General features: G+C 53.0%; 1 long non-coding RNA gene across 4 annotated transcripts; it reads left to right on the plus strand.

The window, feature by feature from the left end:
• The first annotated feature begins 7,719 nt into the window (after positions 1-7,719).
• LOC118670695 lies at positions 7,720-15,083 on the plus strand. 4 transcript variants are annotated; one of them, XR_004972446.1, is made up of 5 exons: positions 7,720-8,139; positions 8,355-8,419; positions 12,917-12,966; positions 13,464-13,594; positions 14,466-15,083. It is a non-coding gene; the product is annotated as an uncharacterized LOC118670695 (long non-coding RNA). The 4 variants fall into 4 exon arrangements; XR_004972445.1 differs by having other exon boundaries at positions 7,722-8,139; positions 8,358-8,419; XR_004972447.1 differs by lacking the exon at positions 8,355-8,419 and having other exon boundaries at positions 7,763-8,139.
• Positions 15,084-15,703: the final 620 nt, after the last annotated feature.

Consider the following 15,703-nt stretch of genomic DNA (forward strand, 5'->3'; position numbering starts at 1 on the left):
GAGGGTCGGCCTGTGCCCCAAAGGGTCATGGGTTAGATTCCCAGTCAAGGGTACGAACCTGGGTTGCAGGTTCGATCCCCGGCCCCAATTGATGTCTGTCTGTCTGGATCTCTGTCTCTCTCCACCTCCCTTGCTTCCTTCCACTCTCTCTAAAAATCAATGGAAATATATCCTTGGGTGAGGATTAACAACAGAGTCCAGGTAGGAGAAGCGAGGTGTGAGAGTACACACCCACATGCTGTGTGGTCAGGTGAATTGTTCAGGAAGAGGAAGGAGAACTGGTTTGGGAGTTAGGAGTCAGTGGGACCATTTCAAGTCCTGGCCGGGCCTTTTATAAGTTGTATAAACTATAGGAGGCTCATTCCACTTTTCTGGGTGCCAAGTTCATGGACTGTCAAATACTGAGTTTTACTAGATGATTCAGAGTCTTTCTTGTAAACAAACAACTTCCATAGTCTCCATGATCCAAGGCTGTGCTAAGACCATTGCATATTGCCTGCTGGATAGTTTTTGTGTTTCTTGCATTAAGCTGAATATTTCTACTGTCCTGGATGGAGGCAACCTGGGGGTTGGGGGAATCCTTTTCCTTCCAGGTCACCCTGTGTGGGTTCACTTACCTCCCTGATTATAGAAGTAAAGTGAGAGATGCAAGTGGGTGTTGTGTGTGTGTGTGAGAGTGTGTGTGAGTGCGGGTGTTGTGTGAGTGTGTCTGTATGGTGTGTGAGTGTGTGTGTCTCAGTGTGTGTGTATGGTGTGTGAGTGTGTGTGAGTGTGTGTATGGTGTGAGTGTGTGTGAGTGTGTGTGTATGGTGTGTGTGAGTGGGGGGGGGGGGCAGTGGAGCAGAGGACAGCAGGAGGCTCCCTGCCAAGGTCTCTGCAGGGCAGAAAATGTGCAGAAAAAAGGAGGTCACGTGGCACTGGGGCGGGAAGACGGCCTGTGCTTTCCTCGCTCAGGGCTGCTCTCCTCTGTCCTGGCCACATCTGGAAGCTGGGCTGGACGGTGAGGGGAGAATAGAGTAGGTTTGCCTCCTCATCTGTCTGACTCATGGTTGTAATTTGTCAGCTGACAGTTTTTTTATTTTTCAGGCAAATGAAGCTTTTGTTGGATTTTTTTTTAGTAAAAAGCATGATATACTCACAAAATCAAAACCTTTGAGGGTGGGGGCGGGATCTATGAGCACAAAACTAAATGGACTCTCTTATCAGATTGCTTGAGTGCATTTTGTGTGTGTGTGTGTGTGTGTGTGAGAGAGAGAGAGAGAGAGAGAGAGAGAGAGAGAGGAGCTGATTTTTCTTCACCACCTCCCACCCTCTGAGATGGGTGGCTGCTCAGCCCTCGGGGACAGTGCAGGGACACTGAGGCAGGGAGAGGCTGGGAGGCATGGGCTCGGGTCTTCCACGCTCTTCCAGGGCCCAGTCTTCATCTTCATCTCCCACCTCCCAGAGTGTCCGGTGCTGTGTGGGGTACTTCCTGGGCCCTCCGAAGGCACTGGCACAGGAATAACAAGAAAAGGCTGGGTGCATGACGAGTGTGCATATTTGGGGCCACAGCAAGCGTTTGGGCTAGCTGTGTGGCTCTGACCCCTGGGCTGTATCCATCAGGGTCACCTACAAGACTTGTTGAGCAAAGCCCCCCCCCCCCCCAGTTGCACCTCACGCCCTCAGGCCACAGGTAGAAACAGCCATCCACTGGGCCTGCGGTCACTCCCCCCATTTCCTCAAGATTAAGCACCCATCTTTCTGTCACTCTCTCAGCCTCCTTGACCACGATTGTTGGTGACTGTAGTCTGCAATCTGCAAGCAGAATATCCACAAGTGGAAGTGGGTATCCCTTTCCTCCCTGGGTGCTGGGGGTCGGGTTCTTACGATACTTGAAAAAAATAATTTTCTAAGACTCATGTGGGAGGATGAGTGATTTTTATTTGTGTGGAATTACATTCCTGGATTTCAAAAGTCCCATGTCCCTTAAACCAGCCCTGGAAGATGTGCAGCTGGGGATTCAGCAGAGCCAACAGCAAAGCCAATGTCCAGAGTTGCCGTTCCTGGTGGGTGGAACTGGATCTGGTATGACATTAGACCAGTTACAGCCGTGAGCCATGTGGGTGAATGCAGAGGAGTGCAGCCCCTGCATCAAGAGAGCCAGGACCCAGCCCATAAGTGGCAGGGGGCGGGGGGGGGGATTCCTTTATTTAGGAGTTTATGTACCTCAAATCTTCCTGTGCTTGCAGTGGCCACGCCTACTCTGGCCAATGACTGACAGACAAGTACCTTCCCTACATCACTCACACTTACTGGGCATGTGTCTATTTGGCCTTCCCTTTTATTAATAACCAGGTTCATTACAATGGTGTCAGGACCACATTTCAAGCATCCCTCACCACCCTCATCTCTCTATGTTCTCCTTCACCTTCAGTTCCATAGTCAGTCATGGTAATAACTTCCCCTACCCTTCTCTCGCTTGTGGTACTCATGAAACTGCAACCCTGGCAGAATTCAATCGTTTCAACTCTCTACCTGTCCTACTCCCCACCTCGCACGCCCATCCCCACCGTTGAATGTTCCCTAGTCCGTCCAGGCTCTCACTCTCCTACATGACTGTCTTTTCACTTTCTGTCCTCCAGTTTCCAACATCTCCATCCTCACGCTCAGTTGCTGACATTGCTTCTGATTTCACTTGGGAAATTAGAGGAGAATTTTAAGAGACTCCTGTTACCATATGTGCATTAGTTTGCTAGGGCTGCCGTAGCAAAGTACAACAGATTGAGTGGTTTATCAACAGAAATCTACTTTCTCAGAGCTCTGGAGGCTGAAAGTGCCAGATCAAGGTGTTGGCTGGTTTGGTTTCTCCTGAGGCCTCGCTCCTTGGCTTGCAGGCGGCCACCTCCTCCCTGTGTCCTCACGTGGCCTTTTCTCTGAGTACGCCTATTCCTGGTGTCTCTGCCTCTTCTTATAAGGACATTGGTTAAATTGGATTAGGGCCCACTCACAAGGCGGGGAGCCCACACCCTCCCCAGCACACAGGCTTGGCAGCTTTGGCTCCTCCCAGATGACTGAGCCCCCTGTAAAGGTTTGAGGGGCAGAGTAAATCCCCTCTCACCCCAGTAATAGTGCTTTCATTTTCTTTTAAAAAGATCTTATTTTTCCATCATTTTCCTAACTGCCAGCAAGACACAAAGGCACAGTGGGGTTCCGTGGAGGTCACACGGTTTGTGGTGAGATGTCTCCTTGTGTTTGATGGAGAAAGGACTGCAGCCACCCGTCTCCCCTCGGGCTCTTCCTGAGGCAGGCCTGGGAGGCGCAGGTATATTCCCTCCCTCCCCATTGTCTCAGCCTTCCTGGCTTCCAGACCCCATGGCTTCAGTTCCACAGCCCCGTCTAGGAAGGCCGTGCTCCGACCTTAGACCCAAAAGGAGAAGAGCTTTAGGGCAACCACAGAAGCTGATCAATAACCATGTTAGGTGCCTGAGTCCAGCTGAGCCCAGTCACAGAGCTCTTACATTGGGGAGGGCAATGAGCTTGGAGAAGAAACCAGTTTCCTTGGTCTCTTTTGTATTTTTCTCAATTTCTCCTGGTTTTCTCCTCCATGGTGGTGTATGGGGAGGGGGAGATTTTATTTTGTAAAGATTTTTTTTTTATATATATATATATTTTATTGATTTTTTACAGAGAGGAAGGGAGAGGGGATAGAGAGTTAGAAACATCGATGAGAGAGAAACATCGATCAGCCGCCTCCTGCACACCCCCTACTGGGGATGTGCCTGCAACCAAGGTACATGCCCTTGACCGGAATCGAACCTGGGACCCTTCAGTCTGCAGGCCGATGCTCTATCCACTGAGCCAAACCGGTTGGGGCTATTTTGTAAAGATTTTATTTCCCATAATTTTAAGGAGGAAAGGAGTCTCCCGTGTTGGTTTATTTGAGTCTCAAACCGATAAACTTGCCCTGCTTTTGACGCGAATCACCTTGAGGCCCTGGCCCAGACCTGTGGTCCATGGACGTGTGTAGAAGCAGCAGCGATGGCTGGCACCGAGGAACGCCGCGGGACACACACTGTAACAGAGCCTTTTCTCTCTGGCCCGAGGCTGCTTCCCTTCCTGCAGGCAGACCTCAAAGAAGTCCTGCTTCTGCTTCTCGGAAGGGAAAGGGAGTCCAGATTTTCCTTACTAACTTATTCCTCGTTGTGATGAAGGCCTTTCTCTTCACCCAAGGAAATCTTGCTAGCTGCGACTTCAGCATCAACATCAATTTTCTTTATACCGTTTTCTGCCTCCCAGGTTGGCCTTTCCTAGACGGATTTTGATTATTTTCTCTACCGTTATCATCAGAGAGAGAGGGAAAGGGGCATCCGGAGCCAGGCAGACCAGGGAGGGTGGGAGTGGCCAGGTGAGGCTGCAGGGAGGAGGTGGAACTTGGCTTGAGTGCTCAGAGGGCACGTTCTGCTTAAAAAGATCTTTCTGGACTCCCCTGACGTGGCACCTCTCTCTCCAAAGTTCATGTCTGCCCCAGGGCTCGTGCTGGGTTTTGGATGTGCTTCTGGTACCGCCATCCTCAAATGGCAGGACGGCTGTAAGGATTTGTTTACCCGACTCAGCCCTGGCCCAGGAGCTCCGGGACTGTGTCATTTGGCAGCCCCAGCCCCCAACTCAGCCCAAGGGCTCAAGAATGGGAGTGGAATGAAACAGGAGGGAATGAAACAGGAGTTCCGTTTAAGGCCAGGAGGAAAATGACAGCCCTGGGGCAGTGCGACAGGCAGGAGGGTCTCGCTGCCCCACGCTGGCCTCCCTTTCCCACCGGGTGGGCGGGGTTGCACTTGCTCATGGGGACCTGGGAAGGCTGATGGGCGAGCAGGTCAGAAAGCCAGACAGGACAGGGAGTTCTCCCTGAAGGTCCTCTGAGGGCGAGGCTGCATCTGGCTGTCAGGTGCATGGAGGGGTCCCAGAGAATCCACAGCCTTCCCTCCGGGGCCCTGGGACTTCAGGTCCACCTCGAAGGCCCTGGAGTTCTCATGAGCACAGAGCCCAGGGCAGCCGGGCAGCCTGGGTGGGGAGCGGCTCTGTGGGTGGCCAGCATTGAACGACCTCCCCAGATCTGTGCGTTTGGGGCCACCGGAGCCCACGCTGTGAGCCTGCGGAGGGCAGGAAGGAGAGACAAAAGAGGCCAGTGGGACGCGTGGTGCCGGGCTGCTCCCCGGCCACCCAGGAGACACCCTGAGGCTGTCCACCAGGCGGCCAGGGCAGAGCGGGTGCGGGCCTCCCCCGTGCCACCTCTGTCACAGTTCTCTAACTGTGGACTCTTCGTTTGTCAAGGGCCCTGCTAACCCCTCCCTCTCGGGACCCAGCGGGCCAGGCGAGGTAATGCCCATGCCCGCCAGCCACCTCGGGGAGAACAGGACGGTGGGCGTCCTGCTGTGACTGGTTGCCACCCCCTCGCCGCAGCACCAGCTCTCACATGAGCCAGGCGCAGAGCAGAGCAGCGCCCCGAAAATGACAGGAGTTCTAACCATGACTTGCATTTTTTAGAATTCTGTTTTTCTCTTGACCCAATTTAAAAAAAAAAATTGAGGCTGTGGCTCCTTTTCCTCTTGGGCCCCGGGGTGTGCTAGTTTGCCCGGCCGGGGGCGGGTTGTGTCCATCAGAAAGTGTGCAGGAGGGACCCTCGGAGCAGTCCTGGGAGGCAGTGCTAGGCCAAGGTCAGGGCGAAGAGCAGCCCCAGGCCCCGAGAGAAGGAGGCTGGTGGAGGGAGGGAGGGAGAGAGGGAGGAAGGGAGGGAGGAAGGCAGCAGGTCTGTGTGGAAGCCTCTCTTTCCCCCATGCAGCTTCTGCGCCTTCCTCACCAACACCAGCCATCCTGGAACCACCTGAGATGCTCTGAGAAACTGTCCATGTTGTTCTTTTCAACCTAACCGTCCAAGTGGAGGAGGCCTGGGGATTATCACAGCGCTCATCTAACGGATTCTGCAGAGGGCCACGCCAGCAGCCCCCCTCCCCTCAGGCTCCCCCCAGGAAAAGCCTCCCGGGCCTTTCTGTCCCCAGTGACCACAGGGATGTAGTTTCCTGATCTACTGCTCCAAACGCGTTTCCCAGGCGTTACGTTGTTTAGCACCAGCCCTGCCCTCACCACAATCCCCCGGCTCCTTCGCAGCCCCGGTGACTCACGGAGCCACGGCGCTGGGTGTGGTGGGCACGGACAAGCCACAGGAGCAGGCACCTCGGGCCTCAGCATGAACCACAGACGCGTGTGCACGGGCTGCCCGGTCACTTGCTGACACCTTGCACCCGCACCGCAGTTCGGCTTTAAAAAGCCGCCCTCACTTCCTCTCTGGCGGGGTGCTGGACCCAGGCTGCCTCCCCCTGCAGCAGGTGATAACGGGGGGACAGGATCCAGGCACAGATGTGCAGCAGCGAGGAAACTGCAGGGTCCCCAGGCACTGGGGGAGACCCAGACCTTGCCCCTTCTTACAGCTCCTCTTCTTCCCAGAGGCCGCTTCCCCCTGGTGTCTACCAGGTTGCTGACTGGGGCCTGCCCTCCCTGAGCTCTGGAGGGGAGATGGAGGCAGGAGGGACACACATTTGGGGAACCAGGAAAGGTCAGAGGTCATTTCCTGAGGAAGGACGAGGCCTATTGAAGAACTGAAATGAGACCATGTGTCTGGCACAAAAGAAAAAGGGTGAGTGGGGGCCCAGGAGGTACGTGGGGTGACCATGAGGGCTTCAGGCTGTGCGCACGCCTGTCTGGACTCCTAGGACAATGAGAAGCTACTGCACTGCTGGCCTTCGGATGCCCTCACCAGAATTATGTTCTGTGCGGCTTCAGTTCTATTTATCAGCCTGTTATTCTCTCCAAGAAAAGCTCCACCTAACACAGCTGGCATCGTAGGCCAGGCCGTGTGCTAAGTACTCTGCTTGCATGAGCTCCCTCCCTGGGGACCCACAGCGTGTCCAGGAGGATGCCGGGGCCCTATTTTGTCCCTGGCCCCCTCGGGTCTCCCCCTGCCCCTTTGCAATGGAGCCAGGGGCTGTGTTGAGCTCCCCAGGTGTTAGATGGGTGAGCCAGACTCACCCCTTTTTGATGTCACATCTAACATGCTCAGCATCAAAGGTTCTCACAACCAGAAGGACCCCTGACATTCACCTTTCACACACTCTCGCCTGCTGCTTGAACTTGACCCCCTAAAAACCACTACCAGGTGTCAGGAGGCCAGCGGCAAACACCCCTGTGGATTGAGTGCTCAGATGTAGTGGACACAGAGCTTTCCCCATCCTTCCCACCCCAAGAGAACTGCCCCCCCAGATGGCAGACCTCCCTCCCCCGGTGGGGGCTGAGGCTGCCTGGCCAGCTGACCTCAAGGGTGAGGGTGCCTGAGACAGGGGGCCAGGCGGGGCTGAGCCAGGGATGGGTACGCTCATCAATGCGCCATCAACACCCCCACTTTGGAAAGCAGAGACTGGGGGCGACTCATTCCCTCATGAAGTCCAGAACACCTGCTTCGGAGCCCAGGTAGGAACAAGGCAGGGCTGGTGAAGGGTGTCCCCTAACGACCATTTGTTGAGACACGACCAGGCCCTTGGCACATGCTAGACATGGTCCTTATCTTAATGACCAGGCATTCCACAGATGAGGGCACTGAGGCTCGGAGTGGTTTTCTAGCCCCAGCCACATGCCTCTTAAGGGGCACGGCTGGGGCTTGAGCCTGGAGCTGTCCAGGTTCCAGAGCTTGCATTGGCCCGTTCAGTGACAAGGCATCCCTTCCGTGGGCGCAGGGCGGCCTGAGCCTCTATGGCGAGCAGGAACCTGAAGAGAGGCATTGTTCCTATTGTTCAAACCAGTCTGCTCGGACGGCCTGGCAGTTCAGCCCCAACAGGCTAAGTACATCCCAGCAACTGTTGGCTGAGCCAGCACTGTGGCGGTGATGTCATGGGTGCCAAGCAACATTCCTTGTTCTGTTTACACCCGAGTACAAATTGGATCCAGAGCCCCCAAGTCCTACAGAGGTAGGTAAGCCTTGCTAGTGCCAGGTTATAAATTGCATGCAGCCACAAAACGCCTGAAAGGATTTTTGACTTTCAAAATATGATCCAGAGTCTCCAATAGATGCTGGATGTGGCTGGAGATGTGAAGAGGTGCTTCCTGGTCATCAAGGTAGGGCAGACAAGATAGCATCTATAGTCTGAACAAACCAAATGCAGGAATGTGTGTGTGTGTGTGTGTGTGTGTGTGTGTGTGTGTGTGTGTACTGCAGGAAGGCAGGGGAAGGCTGAGTAACTGGGAGGGTCTCTAGATGTCCCTCCCTAACTTCAACTGTTCCAATTCTGCTTTAATTTACTATGTGCACATTGGACGCCTTCTGCTAAAAGCAGCTTGAAACCCACTGCTGGGAGGGCATGGTGAGTTAAGGAGGAACTGTGAGCGGAAAGGTGAGGTAAGATCTGCATTTTAGGCATCTGGCTGTGCTTGCAGGGCGGAGCCTGGATTGGAGGGAAGCGAGGGCGGAGGTGCTCAGTCAGGTGCCAGGTGACTGCAGCATTGCTGGCAGCCAGAACGTACGCGAAGGCGGTGGAGAGAAGGGGCAGAGTAGAAATGTACTTTGGAGGTAAAAATCAAGGGCTCAGTGGCTCCTGGCATATGAAGATCAGGAAAGGAGGTTCTTCTGTAATTCCTGCTTCCAGTCTGGAGGGTGGTGGTGGGTGTTGCAGAGCTGGTGCACACAGTGGGGGGCAGTGTCTAAGGAAGGTGGATGCACCAGATAGGGCAGCTCCATGGAACATTCCAAGCACAGACGGTGAACTGGTAGCTGCCTTTTAGAAACTGGTGGAGAGCTCTGGGCTCTAGATATAAACTTGGTTTTCAACATAGAAATGTCATGTAAAGTTACATGAAGGGATGAGGTAACCAAGGGCAAGTATAGCTAGAAAAGGGCCCAGGAGTGTACCATGGGAAAGCCAACATTAAGAGGGGGCAGAGATGCCCGGCTGGCGTGGCTCAGTGGTTGAGTCAACCCATGAACCAAGAGGTCCCCGGTTCGATTCCCAGTCAGGGCACATGCCCAGGTTGCAGGCTCAATCCCCAATAGGGGGCATGCAGGAGGCCACTGATAGATGTTTCTGTCTCTCTTCTTCTCCCTTCCTCTCTCTCTAAAAATCAATAAAAACTTTTTTTTTAAAAAAAAAAAAAAAAAAGAGGGAGCAGAGAAATTAGAGCCAGGAAAAGAAACAGGACAGAGGCCATGTGCTAGTGGGCAGCTGGACTTGAGAGTCTGAAGTCGAGAGAAAGTACGAGGTTCAGATTTGTGAGTCATCAGCACCTTGGATGTCACTGACATGATGGGAGAGGATGGGAGTGAGAAGATGAGCCTGGTCGGGAGAAAGGGAGATGGTGAAGGGTCAGTGGAGCAGTATGACACTGAGGACAGCGTGGGTTCAGGAGCTGGGTCAGTCACGGTACTTCTGGCTGCAGGTCATGGCATAACTGACTAAAATTGGCTTGGAGTTGGAATGGTCTCACAAAAGGTCCAGAGGTAGGCAATCCCAGGGTTGGTTCAATGGCTGGACTGAGGGCGAGAATGCCGCTTTGCAGCTGGGCACCTGCACCAGCCCTGCCTTTGGGTGTCGCTCCAGCCCCCAGGCACGCAGGCCTGTTTGAGGTCGTGCAGCGGAGTGCATTCCTCTGATGACTTGCTTCTCCTCTGCACACAGAAGCGTCTGCCTGGAGGAGGTCAGAGAGGTGTTTAGGAGGCTGGGGCTGGCTCTAACAAGGGTTCATCTCCCCGGGGGGCGGGAGGGGGGCGGCTGATGAAGATTGAGTCCCAGGCTCAGAATTCTGACCCCGGGACCTCACAGCAGAAGGCAGAGCCCAATCAGAAAGCCGTGGCTGCAAGTAGGGCACTGGCCTGGGCTTTGTCGTCGCCCGCTGAAGACATCCACCGCTCCCGGCGCTTTGTGCTGGCTCCTGGCTGCGGCTCCATCAAGGCGACAGCCTCCGTCTGATCTCCTCCTTTGCAGGAGCTCGGGGAGAACAAGGCGGCAGCCTCATTTGTCTGTCTGAGATGGAGGCTCTCAGAGCCAGGCAGCTTGGAAAAATGAGGCGATAAAAGAGGCTGGCCAGCAATTAGGTAATGCCCGCCTGCCTGCAGGGCAGCCCCACATGGAACCTGTCCTGAGTTCACTGGGGGGTCCAGAGGAGAGCAGACGCGTGGATTCTGTAAATGGAGGTGCACAGCCACGCATCAGAGGAACGACCAGGGTCTGTTGGGAAGGACGGATGCTGTTACATAGCCCATGACCTAATGTTGCTGAGCCTCACCTATGCAGTGGGGTGGAGAAAGGCTCTATCAGTAATGCCTGGCTCCTTCCTTGTCTAGTGTGACTTCAGGCCAGCAGCTTGCTGGGAGGAGCTAACGCCGGGCAAGCAGCCCCCAGGCGCAGGCTGGGTGTGAGGACCTGCCATGGCCCTCCTCCTCCTCCGCAGGTCCTGGGAGCCAGAGGCCGTGCTCAGAGCTGTGTGGAGCCCCCTCCTTGGCTATAGGCCCCTCTGGAGATGGCAATGGCTCCTCCCACACGACTGCCAATTCTTCCCCTTGCTTTCCTCCCAGCTTCTCTGTCAGGGACAAACAACATCCTTGGCTTCTTCATTTCTCTGCATTTTCTCCCAGGCTAGTCCTCTTATTAAAATAAAAAATCTCCACTCAAGGCCCAGTTCTTCCTTCCTGCAGATTTCGTTGCAACACGCTCGCCCTCGGGAGAGCCTTGGGCCCCATAAAGCCCCAGGGCCTCTCCTCCAAAGAGCTGACGCTCTCTCTACAGCCAGGTACTTTTTTTGGGTGTTTGTTTGCCTTTTTTTTTTTTTTTTTTAAAAGTATATGCAAGCCTGTGTTTCTATGTGGGGTATGGGGAAGCCCGGAAGTACTTTGGTCCTGGGTTCAAGTTATGATTTCACAAAGTACTAGCTATGTGATTGTGGGAAAACCCCTTAACCTCTCTGAACCTCAATTCCCTCATCAAACAGTAGTTTATATAAATGTTTCTCCCATGTGTTGTCTCAGCAGCTTCTCAGAACAGCCTTATAAGGAATGGTTAGAAAGTCTACATGACGGACGGAGAAACAAAGGCTTTGACAAGCTCCCTTAACAGTGTGTCTGAGACACATAGCTGGTGACAGAAACCTGACTTGACTCTCAATTCCCTACTCTTCCTACAGGATCAGGGGAGGTGAGGATATCTTGCCGGCTACTTCTCAGAGCTATTGTGAAGGTCAAAGGACTTCACCCATTTGTTATTTCACAGACATTTGTTGAGGGCCATGGAGTGCCAGCCTTGGTTTTCTGGAATGAAGGGTTCTATACGCTGTAAGGAGCTGGGCAGATGCAAACAAGAGTGGGTCCAGGGTGTGGTCCCACTCCCCTAGGGGAGTCTGCCCAGCCGCCTTTCAGAAGAGCTTAGCACTTAGCAGAACACCTGGCCCAGCCCACCCCCTAGTCCTCGAGGAGCCATTCCCTTCCCTCTCCGGACATCCCTTCCTAGGCCCTCTCACAGTCAGCCTCACCACACGCTGTCTGGGAGGTACCATCCACCCCATTTTACAGAGAAAGAGGAATTCAGGTCCCCAAGGGCAGTGGGGCTCAGTCCTTGGCTGCATGTTCGAATTACTGGGAATCTTTAAGAGCCCAATGCCCAGGCCAAATCCCAGACCATGAAATGAGGAACTGAGGCTGGGCCCTGGCAGCAGTGTTCATGCTAACGCTGCTGGCCAAAGGCAAGTGCAGCCGGGAGGAGAGCTGCTCTCTTGGTGGCCAGCACCCACCGTGGATGCTGATGCCCAGGAGTTGTCCAGGTCCTTGGTTCTCATTTGGGGTGGATTGGGGCTCCCTCCCGACCAGCCCTGGCCCTTTCTAGCTGGGTGCCCTTGGGTGTGGTAGGAGTTGCAGTGGCCTGTGGGTCAAGTGACTGGCACCTGTCAGAGGCTTCATGGTTACTCCCTTTCTCTTTCCCTGGCTGCTGCCCAAATTTGGGTTCGTTTTCTCTTTCTTCACATCTCCTCCAGGGGAAGTGAAACTCAGATCAGTTCCCCCTCTCCCTGGCAGCACGGCCCAGAGGCTGGAGGGACCGTGGGAATCAGAGGGAGAAGCTTTGAGGGGCAGCTGGGTCTGGAACTGGCGGTTCCTTCTCCTCGTTTGGCCAAATCTGGGGATGGAGATTAAGCACAAAGAAAGTCTGCTCTGGGCTGCGCGTGTCCCCCCCAGCTCCTGAGGGTCGGGGCTTCCTTAAAGGGGACAATGGTCATCCTTCTCTATCTGTGGAGGGAGGTCTGAGAGGCCAGGATTAAGGGCTCCCTGGAGGGCCAGCTGGCCAGCAGGCAGCCAGAACCACCAGCTTCCCCAGGTATTTGTGGGCCAAAGGCAGTTACTGAGGGTGGAGCCCAGCAAGGTGCCTGGAGCTCTAGGAGCTCCGTCAACCCCTGCCTCTGCCTTGAAATAGTATTCCTTGGTCTTTTCTTCTGTTCCTCCTGCCCCCCACCCCAGCTCTTCCTGCAGGACTTCTCCCCAAATCTGTTAGAAGCATCCGTGCTGCCTCAGGAAGTCCAGGGTTTGTTTGTTTAATATATTTTTATTGATTTCAGAGAGGAAGGGAGAGGGAGAGACAGAAACATCAATGATGAGAGAATCATTGACCAGCTGCCTCCTGGTGCCCCCCACTGGGGATCCAGTGCGCAACCCGGGCATGTGCCCTTGACTCGAATCGAACCTGTGACCCTTCAGTCTGAAGGCCGATGCTCTATCCACTTAGCCAAACCAGCTAGGGCAAGTCCAGGGTTTTAAAATGTTCAAAACAGGCCTTTAAGAATTGTCTCAGTGAGTTCATGCTGCCATAACAAAATACCTCAGACTGTGTGGCTTAAACAACAGGAATTTATTTTCTTATAGTTCTGGAGGCAGGAAGCCCAATATCAAGATGCCAGCAGGATTGGTGTCTGGTGAGAACCCTCTTCCTGGCTTGTAGATGGCCACATTCTCACTGTCCTCACAGGGGGAAGGGAGGGAGGGAGGGAGGAGGGAGGGAGGGCACTTTGTGGTCTCTTATAAGGACACTAATCCCATCTAACCCTAAGTACACCTCCAAATAAAACCGAATCATGGTTTAGAGCAGTGGTTCTCAACCTGTGGGTCGCGACCCCTTTGGCGGTCGAACAACCCTTCACAGGGGTCGCCTAAGACCATCCTGCATATCAGATATTTACATGACGATTCATCACAGTAGCAACATTACAGTTATGAAGTAGCAACGAAAATAATTTTATGGTTGGGTCACAACATGAGGAACTGCATTTAAAGGGCCAGAAGGTTGAGAACCACTGGTTTAGAGTGTCAAGGTGTGAATTTTGAGGGACCCAATTCAGTCCATAGCATTCCATCCTGCCCCCCAAATTCATGTCCTTCTCCCATGCAAAACATATTCATTCCATCCCAACAGCCTTAACTCATCCCAGCATCAGCTCCAAAGTCCAGCCTAATCTAAACATCATCTAACTCGGGGATGGTGAAACTGGAGCTCTAACTCCTCCTGAGGCAAATTCCTGTCCTGCTGTGAACCTGTGGAACCAGGTAAGCACATGCTTCCAAAACACATGGTGGGACAGGCACAGGACAGGCATTTCTGGTCCAAAGGGGGAAACGGGAAAGAAGGAAGGGGTGATGGGTCCGAAGAAAGTTCAAAAGTTAGCAAGGCAAATCCCACCAGGTCACCAGGCTCAGACTAATCCTCTTCGGTTCAGTGCTCTGCCTTCCAGACCCACCTCTGCAGCTCTTCCAAGTAGGGGTGGGGGGCTCCCTCAAGGCTACTGAGGGGGTGGCCTGATCACCTCTGAACAGCCTTCAGGGTCCTTCTTCCCTTTCCTTGAAGAACAGTGTTCATTTCCAAAGGAATGGCTCTTTGGGCTGGCCCGTAGCACCTCAGAAGTCCAACAGGCTTCCTCCATTCTGTCCTCTCTCTGTCTCCTTTGGTTCCTCCTGGCAGCACCTTTGCTGGTATGATCCCATCTCTATTCCTGGCTTCCACTGAGAGGACTGATTGGATCTCTGGTCACACCCAAGATCTCTGTATGAAATGGGTGCTCAGCCACACCCTATGTTCTATCAGAACAAGCTTTCTCTTTTTTTATTTTTTGCAATATGGCAGACTTCTCCAAGTTCTGGTTCCTTTTTGCTTAACAGGTCTTTCTTCCATTCATCTCTTCCTTTTGCATTTCACTCTAAGGATTCAGGAGAAACCAGGCTGCTTCCTTCAATACTTTGCTTAGAAATCTCCTCAGCTAAATATCCAATTTCATGGCTCAAAACCTGTACCTTCCACAAAATACTAAAACACAGTTCAGCCAGGTTCTTTGCTATTTTCCACAAGGATCGCCTTTTCTGTAGTTTCCGATAACATGCTTGGCATTTACATCTGAATCCCCTTTAACACCTGTATTTCTAGCATGCACCGAACCTCAGTGTAAGAAGAGCAGCCCCACGTGCAGGGACAGTGCCAAGCTGCCATGCGGGAGGCCAGTCAGCACCTGGAAGCTGTGCCTGCAAACCATCCCCCCTGCTTTCAGACGGCACTGGGCGGGGAGCCACATCAGGGTGCGTCCCTCACTCGGATGGGCCTCTGCTGAAGGCTGCCCGCAGGTCACCAGGGGATCAGATGTGTGTTTGTACTCAGTTTCCCAAAGCCCCTCTAACTGGTCCCATATAAACACCAGTTTTCAAAGGCCCAGAAGAGCCAGAATGTCTCCAATGGAAGGGAGCCTTTGCACCCAGAGGCGGGCTGATGCGGGGAAAAGAATCCCACCGTCCCAGCATTGGTGGGTCAGGAGAGTAGAGCGCCCCTCTCCATCTTATGGGATGCATGTGACTGGCAGCACAGGGTAGCAGTTTGGTCCCCAGGCCTGGCAGACTGCAGTGTTTAAGTTCTGGCTTTGCCTCTTCCTAGCAGAGTGATCCTGGGTTAAGTTTTCAATATCTCTGTTTCAGTTGTCTCCCCTGAGAGGTGGGAGATGAAAATAATTCCCATCTCGTGGGGTGACGTTAAGAATTAAATGAATTGATTCAAGTGAAATGTTTATACTAGTTCCTGGCACACAGTAACTCCTCAAAAAAAAAAAAAAAAAAAAAAAAGGTTAGCCATTAGGGTGCACTCATGAGAACATGCCTGGCTAGTATCTGACAGCCAATCAGGAGTGAGAAGGCAATGAAGAGGCGTGGTCAAGAGCAGGGGCTGCTGGGGGAACAGGTGTGGCTTGAGATGGGGTGGCCTTGCTACTTAGTCTCTCTGAGCCTCAGTTTCCTCATTTGTAAAGTGGGAATAACACAAGCAAATCCCTTCTTATAATACTTGGTGGTAGGAAGTATAAAATAAATCGATAAATCGTTACAACGACATTTTTTAGATGAGAAAACTGAGGCCCAAAGACCTTGGAAACCTACCTTAAGTTACCAGCGAGTACGTGTGAAAGCTGAGATTTGAGTCAAGCCCGTTTGCCGTCAGAGTCATGAGTCCACACTTCAAACAAATTGTCGAAAATATAATGTATTCATCCTTTTTATTTTTCCATTCGGGGCTATGAACACGATTAAGATGACATTTGCCAAGCAAGGGGGGAAATTGCTCCTAAACCTAATCTTCAGTGAATTTTTTCTCTCTATCCTCCTTTGATTAACTAGCAACCTTTA

Source organism: Myotis myotis, unplaced genomic scaffold (assembly GCF_014108235.1).
Source record: "Myotis myotis isolate mMyoMyo1 unplaced genomic scaffold, mMyoMyo1.p scaffold_m19_p_16, whole genome shotgun sequence".
NCBI lineage: Eukaryota > Metazoa > Chordata > Mammalia > Chiroptera > Vespertilionidae > Myotis > Myotis myotis.